This window comes from Mustela putorius, unplaced genomic scaffold (genome assembly GCF_011764305.1).
Source record: "Mustela putorius furo isolate JIRA1106 unplaced genomic scaffold, ASM1176430v1.1 tig00000095_pilon_pilon_pilon, whole genome shotgun sequence".
NCBI lineage: Eukaryota > Metazoa > Chordata > Mammalia > Carnivora > Mustelidae > Mustela > Mustela putorius.
In genome coordinates this window covers 33,279,448-33,296,887 of record NW_025421280.1, presented here as the reverse complement: position 1 = coordinate 33,296,887, position 17,440 = coordinate 33,279,448, and the positions used below count along the sequence as shown (strand labels likewise).

General features: G+C 46.2%; 1 long non-coding RNA gene and 1 other non-coding gene across 3 annotated transcripts; both read left to right on the top strand.

The window, feature by feature from the left end:
- Positions 1–548: 548 nt before the first annotated feature.
- On the top strand, positions 549–621 carry TRNAK-CUU. The gene has a single exon. It is a non-coding gene; the product is annotated as a tRNA-Lys (tRNA).
- A 6,727-nt stretch (positions 622–7,348) lies between these two features.
- LOC123393090 lies at positions 7,349–16,664 on the top strand. 2 transcript variants are annotated; one of them, XR_006607820.1, is made up of 4 exons: positions 7,349–7,645; positions 8,537–8,627; positions 8,848–9,031; positions 16,087–16,664. It is a non-coding gene; the product is annotated as an uncharacterized LOC123393090 (long non-coding RNA). The 2 variants fall into 2 exon arrangements; XR_006607821.1 differs by having other exon boundaries at positions 8,842–9,031.
- Positions 16,665–17,440: the final 776 nt, after the last annotated feature.

The following is a 17,440-nucleotide window of genomic DNA, read 5'->3' as shown; positions in this document are numbered from 1 at the left end:
AAATGTCTGCCTTCAGTGGAGGTCACGATCCCAGGGTCCTGAGATCAAGCCCTGGATCGGGCGTGGGGGGGGTTTCCCCTGCTCAGCAGGAGGTCTGCTTCTCACTCTCCCACTCCCCCTGCTTGTGTTCCCTCTCTCGCTGTGTCTGTCAAATAAATAAAAAATCTTAAAAGAAAAATACGAGTCACTGAAGTATCATAACTTAATGGGTCTTGGAGGCTGTGGGTTCTGTTCACCCAACACGGAGGGACAGTCCCGCCCTTGGCTGGCCATGAGTGGGTCTCTGTCCCCACATCAGTGCACAGACATCCACAAGTGGTGGGGCCTTCAGAGCCTGGCATCTGGGGCTGAGGAGGGAGGACAGGGCAGGGAGAAAGAGCAGATGCTCTGAAAGGTCATCCCTGGCCCTGGCCCCCCGGCGGGAGGCTGGAGGGACTTCCCTTAGCGAGTCCGTGGCCGTCCCTTCTCATCCTCGCTTGTTTTCTTCTCCTGTAGGGGGATTTTCCTTTTATTTCTTTTTTTTTTTTTAATTGCGGTATAACTGGGGCGCCTGGCTGGCTCAGTGGGAAGAGCATGAGACCCTTGATCTCAGGGTCATGAGTTCGAGCCCCATGTTGGGTGTAGAGATTACTAAAAAAATAATAAACATAACAACTAAATTAAAAAAAAAAAAGAAAAAGAAATCTTATCCCGGGGGCAAATAATATACTATTTGTTAATTTTTTTAAATCTTTTTTTTAAACTACTTTTTTTTTTTTTTAAAGATTTTATTTATTTATTTGACAGAGAGAAATCACAAGTAGATGGAGAAGCAGGCAGAGAGAGAGAGAGGGAAGCAGGCTCCCTGCTGAGCAGAAAGCCCGATGCGGGACTCGATCCCAGGACCCTGAGATCATGACCTGAGCCGAAGGCAGCGGCTTAACCCACTGAGCCACCCAGGCGCCCTACTTTTTTTTTTTTTTAAAGATTTTACCTATTTTATTTATTTGACAGAGAGAGATCACAAGCAGGCAGAGAGGCAGGCAGAGAGAGAGAGAGAGAGGAGGAAGCAGGCTCCCCACTGAGCAGAGAGCCCGATGCGGGGCTCAATCCCAGGACCCTGAGATCATGACCGGAGCCGAAGGCAGAGGCTTAACCCACTGAGCCACCCGGGCGCCCTAATTTTTAAAAAATCTTAACAGAATTAAATAAATAAAATAAAATTGAGGCATAACTGACATACGGCTGCTTTATTAGTTTTACTCGTACAATGTAATATTCAGTATTTGTGTACATCGTGAAATGGTCATCACAGTGTTGAGCTAACGTCTATCATGGTAAATGGTAACAAAATTTTTTTTCCTTCTGATAAAACTTTTAAGATTTGCTCTTTCAGGGGCACCTGGGGAGCTCAGTTGTTAAGTGTCTGCCTTTAGCTCAGGGCATGGTCCCAGGGTCCTGGGATCGAGTCCCATATCGGGCTCCTTGCTTGGCAGGAAGCCTGCTTTTCCCGCTCCCACTCTCCCTGCTTGTGTTCCCACGTCAGGCTCTGTGCTGGGCATGGAAACTGCTCAAGATGCTCTCTCTCCCTCTCCCTCTGCCTCTCCCTCTCCACGTGTGCACACAATCTCTCATTCAAAAAGAGAATTAATTAAAAAGGAAAAGAAACGGGGCCTGGTGGTGAGGAGCCAGGTAGTTCTAGAGAGTGAACATGTCGGGGAGCGGACACAGGGGAGAGAGACGCCCAGCCAACCCCATCTCTCCCTCACCAGTACACACCAAACCAACCATCATCTAAGCAGCCACTAGACAGTGGGATGGTCGGTCAGCTCGCGCTCAGTCATGGTGAAATACTAAAAGAAGAGAAAGTATGGACACCAAGAACACCGGACTGTCTGCCACAAGGATGCTTCTATAGTCGCAGGCCTGAGAACCAGCGTGTCACTGAGGGATGAGTCCAGGCCCCAGTCCTTGTGCTGGACGAGGCAAGTGATGGACAAAGGCCCCCATTGCAGCTCAATACCCCACAGTCACAAGCTGGCCCCCCAAGCAGAGGATTATTTGATCCCCAAGTTCACGGTGCTGAGGTGGGGACCCTCTGCCTGAGATCACCTTCTAACACCCTGGGTAGAATGGACCCACCATGGGCCAAACTCGAACGCACATGGCCTGCTTATGTCACCCGAACAGAAAGGGGAGAATGTTAGATGTTTGGAGTTTACACTCCCTGTGGCCAGCTTTATCCTGGCAAAGAAGAGACAACAGACCCCCGTAGCCAGGCCCTGGGACAAAAACCAAATTTCTCAGTATGTCCATGCCAAAGGTGTTCAAGGAACAGTGATCTGGTGTCCATGCATTTCTAGTCTATTTTGGGGATATGACGGTTCATTTTAGGTGTGAACTGGGCCTGGCCACAGTGTCCAGATACGCCAGGTCGAACCTTATTCTGGATGTTTCTGTGAGGGTGTTTTTGGATGATATTCACAGAAATCAGTAGCCTTTGTGTAAAGCAGATTGCTCTTCATAATGGAAGTGAGCCTTGTCCAATAAGCTGAAGGCCTGGATAGAACCAAAGGCTGAGCAGAAGGGGATTCTGCCAGCACATGACCTTGGAGCCTACCCTGTAGGCTCAACCCTTCCTGTGTCTCCAGCCTGCCAATTTTGTACTTGGCAGGCTACACAAGGCCCTGAACCCAATTTCTTAAAGTCAACTGGACTGCCATCACAAAATTCCAGAAGCTGGAGGGTTAGACCACAGAAATTTATTTTCCCACAGTTCTGGTGACTAGGAAGTCCAAATTCAAGGTGCCAGAAAGTTCACTTTCCAGTGAGCACTCTCGTCCTGGCTTATGGATGGACACCCTTCTGCTGGGTGCTCACAAGGCAGAGAGAGGCAGAGAGAGGGAGAGACTTACTGAGGGAGAGATGGAGCTCTCCAGTGTCGGGTCCTACAAGGACACTAACCCCATTAGATCCAGGCCCCCCCCATGACCTCATTTGACCTTATTTACTCCTTTACAGGCCTATCTTCAAACGCAGTCACATTGGGGATCAGGGCTTCCGTATGAATTTGGGGGTTGGGGGGACACGATCCAGGTCACAGCAAATGTCCTTCTATCCACGTGCACATCTGACCGGTTCCATTCCTCTGGAGAACCCTGACTAATAGAAGTGGGACGAGACTTTCTTTTTTTTTAAATTTTTTATTTTTATTTATTTTTTTTTAAGATTTTATTTATTTATTTGACAGAAATCACAAGTAGGTAGAGAGGCAGGCAGAGAGAGAGAGGGAAGCAGGCTCCCTGCTGAGCAGAGAGCCCGATATGGGACTCGATCCCAGGACCCTGGGATCACGACCCGAGCGGCTTAACCCACTGAGCCACCCAGGCGCCCCGGGACGAGACTTTCTAAAAAAAAAACAAAACACTAGCACTGTTTGTCACAGACGACGGAGTGCACATGCAAACCTAGGGTTCTCCTCCCCTCTATGTCTTCACGTATCACCTCTGGATGGCGGTCTCCCACCCCATCTCTAGTGCTGTGTGTGCAGCAGACAGAAGAGTGCAGTGGTTAAGGTTAAGGGCACGAGCACCAGCATTGGCGAGCCTGCAGGCAACGCCAGTTCTGCAGGACTGTGTGACCTTGGGTGGGTTATTATCCCCCTCTGGGCCTCATTCCAGCTATAACATACAACATATAACCCAGCTATAACGTATAATCCAGCTATAACCCAGGCACCCCTGGACATCGGTTTTTAAGTGAGCAGACTTTATTTAGAGCAGTTTTAGCTTGACAGAAAGTTGAACAGATAGTACAAAGAGTTCCCATGTATCTCCTCTCCCCTGAAGATCTCCACAGTTTCTAGGGGCGCCTGCTTGGCTCAGTTGCTAGAGCACAGAACTCTTGATCTTAGGTTTGTAAATTCAAGCCCCACACTGGGTGCAGAGATTACTTTAAAAAAAAAGAAAGAAAGAAAGAAGATCTCCACAGTTTCCAGTTTTCCCTATTATTAAACCTTGCCTTAATGGGGAACATTTGTTTCTCTCTCTCTAAAATAAATAAGTAGGGGCGCCTGGGTGGCTCAGTGGGTTAAAGCCTCTGCCTTCTGCTCAGGTCATGATCCCAGGGTCCTGGGATGGAGCCCCATATCGGGCTCTACTCAGCGGGGAGCCTGCTTCCCTTCCTCTCTCTCTGCCTACCTGTGATCTCTGTCAAATAAATAAATAAAAATCTTTAAAAATAATCTTAAAAAAAAGACATAGTGTGGAACATTTTAGTTACCACTGAAATTTATTACAATGGAACTAATTTTGATATGTTGTTATTAAACAGCGTTCACAGTTTACATTAGTTGTCACTCTCGATGTTGTACATTTAAAAAAAAAAAAAAGTTCTAGCGGGCGCCTGCGTGGCTCAGTGGGTTAAACCTCTGCCTTCAGCTCAGGTCATGATCTCAGGGTCCTGGGATCAAACCCCGCATGGGGCTATATGCTTGGCAGGGAGCCTGCCTCCCCCTCTCTCTCTGCCTGCCTCTCTGCCTACTTGTGACCTCTCTCTCTGTCAAATAAATAAATAAAATCTTAAAAAAAAAAAAAAAAAAACCAAGCTTTAGGGATGTCTAGGTGGTTCAGTTCATTAAAACATCTACCTTCTGGGACGTCTGGGTGGCTCAGTGGATTAATGCCTCTGCCTTCGGCTCAGGTCATGGTCCCGGGGTCCTGGGATCGAGCCCCGTATCAGGCTCTCTGCTCAGCAGGGAGCCTGCTTCCCTTCTTCTCTCTCTCTGCCTACTTGTGATCTCTGATGGTCAAATAAATAAACAAAATCTTTAAAAAAAAAATCTGCCTTCAGCTCAGGTCAGGATCCCTGGGTCCCGGGATCAAGCTCCACATCCAGCTCTCTGCTCAGCAGGAAACCTGCTTATCTCTCTCCCTCTGTTGTGGCTCCCCCAGCTTGTGCTCTTTCAAATACATCTTTAAAAAAAATAAAAATAGGGGCGCCTGGGTGGCTCAGTAGGTTGAAGCCTTTGCCTTTGGCTCAGGTCATGGTCTCAGGGTCCTAGGATCGAGCCCCGCATCGGGCTCTCTGCTCAGTGGGGAACCTGCTTCCTCCAATCTCTCTGCCTGCCTCTCTGCCTACTTGTAATCTTTGTCTATCAAATAAATAAATAAAATCTTTAAAAAAATTTTAAAAATAGGGGCGCCTGGGTGGCTCAGTGGGTTAAGCCGTTGCCTTCAGCTCAGGTCATGATCTCAGGGTCCTGGGATCGAGTCCCGCATCGGGCTCTCTGCTCAGTGGGGAGACTGCTTCCTCCTCTCTCTGCCTGCCTCTCTGCCTACTTGTGATCTCTCTGTCAAATAAATAAATAAAATCTTTAAAAAAAATTTAAAAAATAAAAATAAAATACGCCTCATTTTTCAGACCAGTTTCAGGTTCACAGCAGAATTGAGAAGGTACAGAGATTTCCTACACACCTCCTGCCCCCCATTACCATCATCCCCTGCCAGAATGGTATTTCCTTGCAACTGATAAGCCTCCATTCACACATCATTACCACCCAAAGTCCCCAGTTTGCATTAGGGTTCACTCTTGGTGCTACACTTTCCAGAAATTTAGATAAATGTGGAATGACAGGTATCCATCACTAGAGTTCATACAGATTATTTTCACTGCCCTAAAAATCCCCTGGGCCCCACCAATTCAGCCCTCCCCCAGCCCCATCAACCCCTAGAAACCACTGATCTTTTTACTGTCTGCGGTTTTGCCTCTTCCAGAATGCCATAGAGCTGGAATCCTACAGTCTGTAGCCTTTACAGGCTGGCTTCATTTACTTAGTGATGTGCATTTAAGGTTCTGCCATGTCTTTTCGTAGAATAGCTCATCTCTTTTTAGTGCTAATATTTCTGGATGGACCAGGAGGATGTGCTTATTTATCCACTTGTTTCAAAAGCTGGGGGCTTTCAAGTTTTGACAAGTTTTTGTGTGGACATTAAAAAAAAGATTTAACTGGGCGCCTGGGTGGCTCAGTGGGTTAAGCTGCTGCCTTTGGCTCAGGTCATGATCTCAGGGTCTTGGGATCGAGTCCCACATCGGGCTCTTTGCTCTCTGCCTACTTGTGATCTCTCTCTGTGAAATAAATAAATAAATAAATAAATCTTTAAAAAAGGAGATTTAACTAATTAAATGAATTAATAATCTAATTAAATTAATTAATTAAACTACTTAATTTAGGAAGTGGGGGAGGTGCAGAAGGAGAGAGAGAATCTTTGTTTTTGAAAGATTTTATTTATTTATTTGACAGAGAGAGACACAGCGAGAGAGGGAACACAGCACAGGGAGTGGGAGAGGGAGAAGCAGGCTTCCTGCGGAGCAGGGAGCCCGATGCAGGACCGGAACCTAGCACTCTGGGATCATGACCTGAGCTGAAGGCAGATGCTTAATGACTGAGCCACCCAGGTGCCCCAAGAGAGAGAATCTTAAGCAAATTCCACATCAAACCCAGAGTCCAAAGCAGGGCTCAATCCTGGGACCTGAAGATCACGATCTGAGCCGAAATCAAGAGCCAGACGCTCAACTGACTGAGCCCCCCCGGGCGCCCCATGTGCGGACATAGTTTTTAACTCATTTCTGTAAATACCAAGGAGCATGATTGCTGGGTGATATGGTAAGAGTTAAGTTTGGCTTTGTAAGAATTGCCCAACTATCTTCTGAAATGGTCGTACCATTCTGCATTCCCATTCGTATTTTAATTTACAGACCGGTGGCCTAAAATGGCAGGTGGTCCCAGGAAGGGTTACACAGGTGTGAGCCATTATTGCCCGTACTCCTAGTGGTTCCTTAACACCGGCTTCTTTTAGCATGCAATATCCTTCAGCTTACTAAGCTCATTTCTTCAACAATTTTTTTTCAAGATTTTATTTATTTATCTGACACAGAGAGAGATAGCACAAGTAGGCAGAGAGGCAGGCAGAGAGTGGGGGGGGGAAGCAGGCTCCCCGCTGAGCAGAGAGCCCAATGCGGGGCTCGATCCCAGGACCCTGAGATCATGACCTGAGCAGAAGGCAGAGGCTTAACCCACTGAGCCACCCAGGCGACCCCCACCTTTTTTTTTTTTAAAGATTTTGTTTATTTGACAGAGAGATACAGCGAGAGAGAGAACACAAGCAGGGCCAGCGGGAGGAGAAGCAGGCTCCCTGCTGAGCAAGGAGCCCCAGGAAGGGCCCAGTCCCAGGATCCCAGGACCCTGAGATCATGACCTGAGCCAATGGCAGGTACTTAAGGACTAAGCCAAGGAGGCGCCCCTCTTCCACACCTTTTAAAGAAGCCTTCTCAAGTGCTCCTCTTTGTCCCAACAGAAGAGGGTGTCTAACCAGTCTGGGCAGGGCATCAAGTTAAGTTTGAGCTGAGTCCTTGTGGGCGCCAAGGAGGGAGGCCGGGTGGGGAGGGAGGCGAGTCTGAGGGCAGTCATGCTGAAGGGTTGTGTGTGGACACCTGAAGACCAGAAAAAAACGAAAGGGGCCCCAGGGTCAGGTGCGCACAGCTGCTGTTTTGAAGCAGGTGGAGGAAGGATTGAAAAGAACTGCAGGTAGGGGAGGGGAGCGGGGCCGCACGGGGCACAGTCGGAAGCTGGGGCCGCATTCTGAGGCATCCGGGACTGATTAAACAGGTAAAACCTACACTTAGTCTAAAAGGGGTAGTTCTCCATTCCCAGATGGTTGCTCCTCCCAGTCACGAGACCAGAGCGGAGCTGGTCGGGGCCTGCGCCTCTCTCCCCCGTTCTGTACCCCCACCCCCCCAACCCCCCGCCCCGGCCATCTGTGATCCATGACAAGTTCCTTAACCTGCCTCGCCTGGGAAGAGGCCACTGGGGCGATCACAGGCGGAATCTGCTCAGGTTGCCAAGAGGATTTCATCCCAGATCCCAGTCCCGGGGCCAGAGGGACAGCCTCACCTGGGAGCTCGCGGGCCATTCGGGTTCTGAAGCCCCGCCCCAGATCTGCTCTGTGGGTGTGGCCCAATCCTCTGAAGGGTGATAGGAAGGGTGATAGACCCTCCGAGGCATTCTGGTAGCCACTCTAAAAATGTGGATTCTGTGGGGCGCCCTGGTGGCTCAGTGGGTTAAAATTTCTGCCTTCGGCTTAGGTCATGGTCTCAAGGGTCCTGGGATGTTTCCCGCATCAAGCCCCCCATCAAGCCCCCCATCGTGCTCTCTGCTCGGCAGGGAGCCTGCTTCCCCTTCTCTCTGCCTCCCTCTCTGCCTGCTTGTGATCTCTGTCTGTCAAATAAATAAATAAAATCTTTTTTAAAAAAAAATGTGGATTCTAGCACACACTTAAATCTGGAATTTAAAAAAAAAGGTAATTTTAATCACATGGTCACAATAGCTGGAAATTGCTTGCTGGAAGGACCCTGACTTTCTCCGAGATTTGGCAAGCAGGCAGGGTAGGTTGGGGAGTCCGTGGGTTTGCCCCCCTGGAGTCACTGCTTCCTCCGTTGTTCACAGATTTTCCAGATGGTAAGACTAACATTGTGCTTTTTATAAAAATACAAATTCCAGATGTCCACCAGCGAGGGTCTCAGAACCTCCAGGAGCTTCTCCAGGCTTGGGATTGGAACAGCCCCCTTGCCGGGGTGCCTACTTGGCCAAGGTGGGAAGCCCTGCTCCGGCGAGTGCTTTGCTGATTTCTCTAGAATGTATCCTCTGTCAGGGCAGAGGAGTGCCACAATACAGATGAATGAATCAAGCGACGAGTTAAACTGTTTTTGTTCAGTTGTCTTGTTCCCCATTGTGACTGTAACTCCCAGAGGGGAGAACCTCTTTCCTTTTTTTATTTTTTTAATATTAATTTTAATTTTTTCGAGGACCAGAAGGGCAGAAGGCGAGAGGGAGAGAAACCCAAGCCGGCCCCATGCCCGGCGGGGAGCCAGACATCGGGGGCTCGATCTCACAACCCTGTGATCACCACCTGAGTCGAAACCAAGAGTCGGACGCCTCACCGACTGAGCCACTGGGTGCCCCGCTTTCCTTTATAATTTTCTTCTAGCAACTGAGGTACGATTATCACAGAGAAGGGACCTAGCAAGTCTTTCGAGATCACTAATAAGCAGATGCATCTACTCGTGTGTTCATTGGCCCAAATTCATGCACCCACTGCCGGCCGGGTGGAGTGAAATAAGCAGACTTTCCACACAGCTCAGGGTACAAAAGCCAGGTAGTGAGTTCTCTAGACTGTAGAGCGCTGTGGAAGTTTCCTACAGACTCTGAGGCAGAGTGACGCTGTGAGGACTGATGCCCTGACCAGATCCCATGGCTGCTTCTGCTGATTCTTCAGGGGGGAAACTCAGAAGGGCCACAAGAAGTATGGTTACACACACACACACACACACACACACGCTCACTCCCAAGAACAGGAGAGCCCAAATAGGCCCAAATGGATATGGAAGGCCTCTGAACCCAAGTTTTCCTGGTAAACATTGTCCTAAGCACTTTACCTGCTTCTCTGTATGGAAGCTTAGAACCACTGAGAAAATACAAGTCAGTGATCAGCAGCTTTGCTTTTTTTAATCTCATGGTATTATGTTTATCAGAATTTTCACCCCAGAGAGCTGTAAGATCTTTATCTATATTTTAAAAACTCTTTAGGGACGCCTGGGTGGCTCAGTCAGTTAAGTGCCTGCCTTGTGCTCAGGTCACGATCCCCCGTTCTTGGGATCGAGCTCTCCCCCGCAATCCGGCTCCCTGCTCAGTGGGGAGCCTGCTTCTCCCTCTCCCTCTGCTGCTCCCCCTGCTTGTGCTCTCTCTGTTAACTAAATAAATAAAATATATTTTTTTAATTTTTTTATTAAAGATTTTATTTATTTGACAGAGACAGGAAGAGAGGGAACACAAGCAGGGGGAGTAGGAGAGGGAGAAGCAGGCTTCTCGCTGAGCAGGGAGCCTGATGTGGGGCTCGATCCCAGGACCCTGGGACCGTGACCTGAGCTGAAGACAGATGCTTAACAACTGAGCCACCCAGGCACCCCAATAAAATATTTTTAAAAATCTTTTTAAAGAAGATTTTATTTATTTATTTGACACAGAGAGAGAGACAGTGAGAGAGGGAACACAGGCAGGGAGAGTAGAAGAGGAAGAAGCAGACTCCCCGCCTGGCAGGGAGCCCGATGGGGGGGGCTCAATCCCAGGATCCTGGGGTCATGACCTGAGCCAAAGGCCGATGCTTAATGACTGAGCCACTCAGGCGCCCCAATAAATAAAACCTTTGAAAAAAATTCTTTGAAAAAGACTTAGACCGCACTAGAAACCAACTGCTTCTGTCATAGTCAAAGCATACAACACTGGATTGTTTAATTATCTGCATATTGATGTCAATTTTTTAACTTAAGTAAAGTTGACAGACAGTGTTATGGTAGTGGATATTAGGTGTACAACGTAGTGATTCGACAATCGTGTACATTACAATTCCACGATCCTACACAATGCTCACCACGGTCCACGGTAACGGTACGTACCATCTGTCACCACACAAGGTCATCACAGTATTATTGGCTGTTCCCTATGTTGTACTTTTTAATCTCCATGACTTATTTATTTTGTAACTAGAAGTTTGTACCTCTTTTTTTTTTTTTTTTTTAAAGTGAACTCTCTGCCCCTTGTGGGGTTTGAACTCATGACCTCAAGATCAGGAGTTGCACACTTATCAACTGAGCCAGCCAGGCCTAAGTTTGTACTTCTTTATTTTATTTATTTTTTTTAAAAGATTTTATTTATTTATTTGACACAGAGAGAGGTCACAAGTAGGCAGATAGGCAGGCAGAGATAGAGGGGGAAGCAGGCTCCTCGCTGAGCTGAGAGCCTGATGCAGGGCTTGATCCCAGGACCCTGAGATCATGACCTGAGCGGAAGGCAGAGACTTAAGGAACTGAGCCATCCAGGTGCCCTGGTTTCTGTTTTTTTGTTTGTTTGTTTGTTCATTTGTTTTCAACATTCCACATATGAATGAAATCAAATGGTATTTCTCTTTCTCTGACTTAATTCACTTAGCATGATACCCCCAAGTCCATCCATGTTGTCGCAAATGGCCAGATATTATTTTTTATGGCTAATGTTCATATATGCATATGTGCCTACATAATCGCCATGCCACACCTTCTTTATCCATTCATCTGTTGATGAACACTTGGTTGCTTCCATATCTTGGCTACTGTAAATAAAGCTGCAATAACCGGAGGGGGCCAGATAGTTTGTGTTTCATTTTCTTTGGGCAAATACCCCGTAGTAGAATTACTGGGGTACATGGTAAATTCTATTTATTTTTTAAGATTTTATTTATTTGACAGACAGAGATCACAAGTAGGCAGAGAGGCAGGCAGAGAGAGAGGGGGAGGCTCCCTGCCGAGCACATATCCCCATGCAGGGTTTGATCCCAGGACCCTGAGATCATGACCTGAGCTGAAGGCAGAGGCTTAACACACTGAGCCACCCAGGCGCCCTCTCATCGTGGTTTTGATCTGCATTTCCCTGATGATGAGTGCCGTTGGGCATCTTCTCATGTGTCTGATGACCATCTGTATGTCTTCTTTGGAAAAATGTCTATTCTGGTCTTCTGCCCATTTTTATTAGGATCATCTGTTTTGCTGATGTTGAATTATATAAGTTCTTTATATATTTTGGATATTATCTCCTTATCGGATATCATTTGCAAATATCTTCTCCCATTCAGTAGGTCGCCTTTTCATTTTGTTGATGGTTTCCTTCACTGTGCATATTTTTGCTTTCTCTTACTTAAGACATATCTAGAAAAATGTTGGTAAGGCTGATATCCAAGAGATTATGGTCTATGTGTTTAGGAGTTTTCTGGTTTCAGGTCTCACACTTAGGTCTTTAATCCATTTTTTTTTAAAGATTTTATTTATTTATTTGACAGACCGAGATTACAAGTAGGCAGAGAGGCAGGCAGAGAGAGAGGAGGAAGCAGGCTCCCCACTGAGCAGAGAGTACAATGCAGGGCTCGATCCCAGGACCCCGGGATCATGACCTGAGCTGAAGGCAGAGGCTTAACCCACTGAGCCATCCAGGCGCCCCTCTTTAATCCATTTTGAGTTTATTTTTCTGCATGGTATGAGGAAGTGGTCCAATTTCATTCTTTTTGTATGTAGCTGTCCCATTTCCCCAACACTACTGAAGAGAGTATCTCTGGTCCATTACATATTCTTGAAGCTTCCTAATGGAAAATTTTATTGAGATCATTGTTGATTCTTATTCAGTTCTAGGAAATAACACAAATTCCTCACTTTCTCGGTTTCCCCCAACAGTAACCTTTTTTGTTTTTGTTTTTTTAAGTAAGTAAGCTCTATGCCCAAAGTGGGACTTGAACTCATGACCCCAAGATCAAGAGTCGCAAGCTCTACCGGCTGAGCCAGCCAGGCGCCTCCACTTTGTTTGTTTTTGTAGTAAAACACATGTGACATGCAATTTAACATTTTAAAGTATACAGTTTAGTAGCATTATGTACATCTACACTGATGTGTGCAAACATTACCACTACCCATCTCCAGAACTTTTTCATCTTCCCAAACTGAAACTCTGTCCCCATCAAACACTAACTTCCCCACTCGCTTCCCCTGCCCCTGGTAACCGCCATTCTACTTTCTGTCTCTATTAATTTGCTTGTTCTCTGGTACCTTGTAAAAGAGGAATCATACAATACTCGTTCTTTTATGTCTGGTTTATGTCACTTGGCATAATGGCCTCAGGGTTCATCCACGTTGTAGCAGGCATCAGAATTTCCTTCCTCTTTGAGGCTGAATAATAATCCATTGTGTAGATTCATCACATTCTCTATTCATCTGTTGATGGACTCTTGGATTGCTTCCATGTCTTCTCTATTGTTAAGTAATGCTGCTCCGAACATGAGTGTGCGAATATCTGTTTGAGTCCCCAGTGGCAATCTTTTACAAAATGATGTGTAGTATCACAACCAGGAGGTAAATATATAGATTATAGATAAAGATAGAGATAAATTTCCTGCTATGTGGTTTTTTTTTTTTCCAGCTTTATTGATATTTATCAGGCAGGATATTGACACAGACACAATTCACTAATCTTATTCAGATTTTCTCAGGCTTACTTGTATCTGTTTGTTTGTGTGTATGTATTAAGTTACATACAATTTTATCATGTGGGTGGGTTTCCATATCCACCACCACAGTCAAGATTACAAACAGTTCCAATGCCACTACTATACCTATCCCTTTAGAATCAGCCCTCCCTCCTTCCACCAACTGCTCTTCTGTCCCCATCTAGCAAAAAAGTTACCATTTCAAAAATGTTGTATAAGTGGAATCAGACATTTTGTAACCTTTTGAAATTGTCTTTTTTTATTTTTTTTGTATTCAGCATAATTCTCTGGAGAATCATTCATTTGGTTGTTTGCATGAATCAAGGGTTCATTCCCTTTTATTGCTGATTGGAATTCTTTTTTTTTTAAGATTTTGTTTACTTATTTGACAGAGAGAGAGAGACAGTGAGAGATGGAACACAGTAGGGGCAGTGGGAGAGGGAGAAGTAGGCTTCCCACTGAGCAGCATGCCTGATATGGGACTCGATCCCAGGACCCTGCAATCATGACCTGAGTTAAAGGCAGATGCTTAACGGCTGAGCCACTCAGGCGCTCTGCTGAGTGGTATTCTGTAGTATGGATGGACCATGGTCTGTTTAATCATTCATCTGTGTGAAGGACTCTTGGGCTGCTGCCAGTTTTTGTCTATTAGGTATAAAGCTACTAAGAGCATTAATGCACAGTTTCTGTGTGAACATGTTTTTATTTCTTCAGGATAAATGCCAGGAGTGCAATTACTGGGTTGTGTGATACTTGTCTGTTTAGTTTCTTCTGAAACTTCCAAATTGTTCTCCAGACAAGCTGCATCATTTTATATCTCCACCTGCAATAAGGCCCATGTGTATTCTGATGTACTCCAGTTCTTCCACATGCTCACCAGCATTTGGTCTCGTCATTATTTCTCATTTTAGTCATTCTGATAGGTGGTAGTGATTTCTCTGCGTGGTTTTAATTTACGTTTCCTTAATGGCTAAGATACTAACTAAACATCTTTTCAAGTGCTTATTTGCCAACCAGATATCCTATGGGGTGAAATGTCTCAGTATTTCAAACCTAGCCCAAATTTTATGTGATGTATACATATGATATTCATATGTACACATATGTAAAGTTGCTTACATTTGATGGAAGCCCAAAGTACAAGAATTCAAAGAAGTTTAATAAAGTCAACCTCAAATAAAACATGTTATAGCTAAAATAAAACACCAATAAAATTCTGACAAATGTGGGTAGTTAAGTATCCGCTGGATGTGGCAGAGTTTAGTGGATGCCATGCTAGTTACTGGCTGAGTTAAAGCCACGGCTGCCTGTTAAAAGACACTGGGGACACCTGGGTGGCTCAGTGGGTTAAGCCTCTGCCTTTGGCTAAGGTCATGATCTCAGCGTCCTGGGATTGAGATCTGGCTCTCTGATCAGCAGGGAGCCTGCTGACTGGCCAAGATGTGGACCTGAACCTGCAGCCTCTGAGCTTGCTAAAGCCATCTGGGAGTTTTATCTTTGCTGAGTAGGGAGTGATGCCGCAAACATGTTACACATCCCCTCGCATATGCAGCATGCCCCTCCCCACACACCTCACACCTCCTTCCCACTAGGGAAGGCAGGAGAGGCAGACAAGGAAGGTGACTTGGCCAAGGACACCTGAGCTGAGGGGTGGAGCTGAACAATGGGACTAACTCTAGGCCAAGGTCATTCTCCCCAGGGCATCTGAGCTGGGGGTGTAATCGTGAGGCCTCAGGAAGCATCTTATAACCCGGGGGGATATACGGGTGATGGAGACAAACACAAAGCTCCTGTTCCAGGATGGGGTATTAGGAACGTGCAGAAAAATAAACCTGGAATGAAGGAGGGGTACTCTGCAACATCACCCGGGGTCAGAGGGAGAGGGGGCCCTGCAGGTGTCAGGAGCGTATGGGCGAAGCTCTAGAGGGGGATGTGCCAGGATGTGTTCTTCAGAACAGAGAATCAGGAGGTCCATGGTGAAGTGGAACGAGCCAGTCAGGGAGGGAGGAAAGGCCTGGTAGCCCCTGGGGATGCCTGACTTTGGGGTTTTTTTTACAAAAAAGAGAGTAAGAGAGAACTAGCAGGGGAAGCGGGAGAGGGAGAAGCAGGGTCTCGATTTCGGGACCCTGGGATCATGACCTCCACGGAAGGCAGATGCTTATCAGACTGAGCCACCCAGGAGCCCCAGCTTATCTCCTTTTAACACTATTATTCCATTGTCTGCACGGACTGCAGGTTATCTGCTCAGCTGCTGAAGGACATCTTGGCTACTTCCAAGTTTTGACAACTATGAATAAAGGTGGCATAAATATTCCCATACAGGCGTTCATGTGGACCTGTCTTCAACTCTTTAGAGTAATTATCAAGGTGTACGAATACTGGGTCATACAGAAGAGTGTTTTTTTGTTTTGTTTTGTTTTTAAAGATTTTATTTATTTATTTGACAGACAGAGACCACAAGTATGCAGAGAGGCAGGCAGAGAGAGAGAAAGGAAGGGAAGCAGGATCCCTGCTGAGCAGAGGGCCGGACATGGGACTCCATCCCAGGACCCTGGGACCATGACCTGAGCCGAAGGCTGAGGCCCTAACCCACTGAGCCACCCAGGCGCCCCCAGAAGAGTGTTTTTGCAAGGAACTGCCAAACTATCTTCCAAAGTAGCTGTACTATTTTCCATTCATACCAGCTGAGAATGAGAGTTCTTGCTGCTCCATACCCTCGTGGGCATTTTTTGTGTTTCCCAAGTTGGATTTACCCTGTTCTAATAGGCGTAGGGTAGCATGTCCTTGGCGCTTGGACTGGCAATTCCTCAATGGCAGTTGAACATCTTTTCACATGCTTATTTGCCATCTCTGGTTGTCTGTTCGGGTTTGCCCCATTTTTTAATGAGGTTGTTCATTTTCTTATTGTGGGAGTTTTAGGGCTTTACATTTTGGATAACAGTCTTGTTTTCAAGGTTTTATTTTATTTTATTTTATTTTATTTTTCAAGGTTTTAAGTAATCCCTACACCAAATATGCAGCTCGAGGAGTCTGAATTCACACCCTGAGATCAAGAGTCGCATGTTCTACCGACTGAGCCACCAACCTGGATATAACCTTCTATCAGAGGTGTCTTTCCAAATATTTTCTTCCACTCTGTGGCTCGTCTTCCCATTCTCTTGGTCTTTCCCTTTTATTCTTTGTTTGTGTAATATCTTACGTATTTATCTGACAGAGAAAGAGTACAAGCAGGGGGAGCGCAGCAAAGGGACAGGACAGGAAGGAGGACGAGCTCCCCGCTGAGCAGGGAGCCCGATGCGGGGCTCGATCCCAGGACCCCGGGATCATGACCTGAGCAGCTGAAGGCAGCTGCTTAACCCACTGAGTCACCCAGGCGCCTGAGCCACTAGAGGTTTTGAGCAAAAGAGGGATGTGACAGAACTGAAAATTTAACTCCTATTAAATATCCAGTGATGGCATCTGAGAGGCAGGTTTCTAGAGCTCAAGGGAAAGGTCCAGGCAAGAGATAAACATTTGGGAACCATCAGCATGTTAATTTTTTTAATAAAACTTAAGGTGAGATTCGTATAACAAAATTAAACATTCTTTTATTTTTTATTTTATTATTTATAACTTATTTATTTATTTGGCAGAGAGGCAGGCAGAGATGGGGGAGAAGCAGGCTCCCCACTGAGCAGAGAGCCCAATGTGGGGCTTGATCCCAGGTCCCTGAGGTCATGAGCTGAGCCGAAGGCAGAGGCTTAACCCACCAAGCCACCCAGGTACCTCCAAATTAAACATTTTTAAATGAACAATTCAGTGGTATTTAGGACATTCATGGTGTTGTATAAGCACTACCTCTAGTTCCAAAATATTTTCATCATCCCCAAATAAAACCCTGAACCAATTAAACAGTTACTCACTCCCCCCTGCCCCAGCTCCTGGACCATCTGCTCTCTGTCTGTACAGATTTGCCTATTCCAGGCACTTGATAGACTCACAACACATGGCCTTGAGGGTCTGACTACCTTCACTAACCACGGCTTCAAGGCCTATCTATGTCCAAAGGAATGAAGTATTAGGACTTCATTCCTTTTTGTGGCTGAATATTCCATCGAATGTGTATAGTACAGTCTATCCTTTCCTCTGTTAATGGATATTTGGACTGTTTCCAACGTTTAGCTTTTGTGAAGAGTGAAACAGCAATAAACATTTGTTTATAGGGATTTGTTCACATACTTGTTTTCTACTCCTTTGGGTTAGATACCTAGGATGTAGATGGTTTTGGAAGGTTGGCAAGACTGGAAGCTAAGGGGGTGAATGTACATCGGGGACCAAGTCGTGAGGTAGTTCATTTAAGGTCA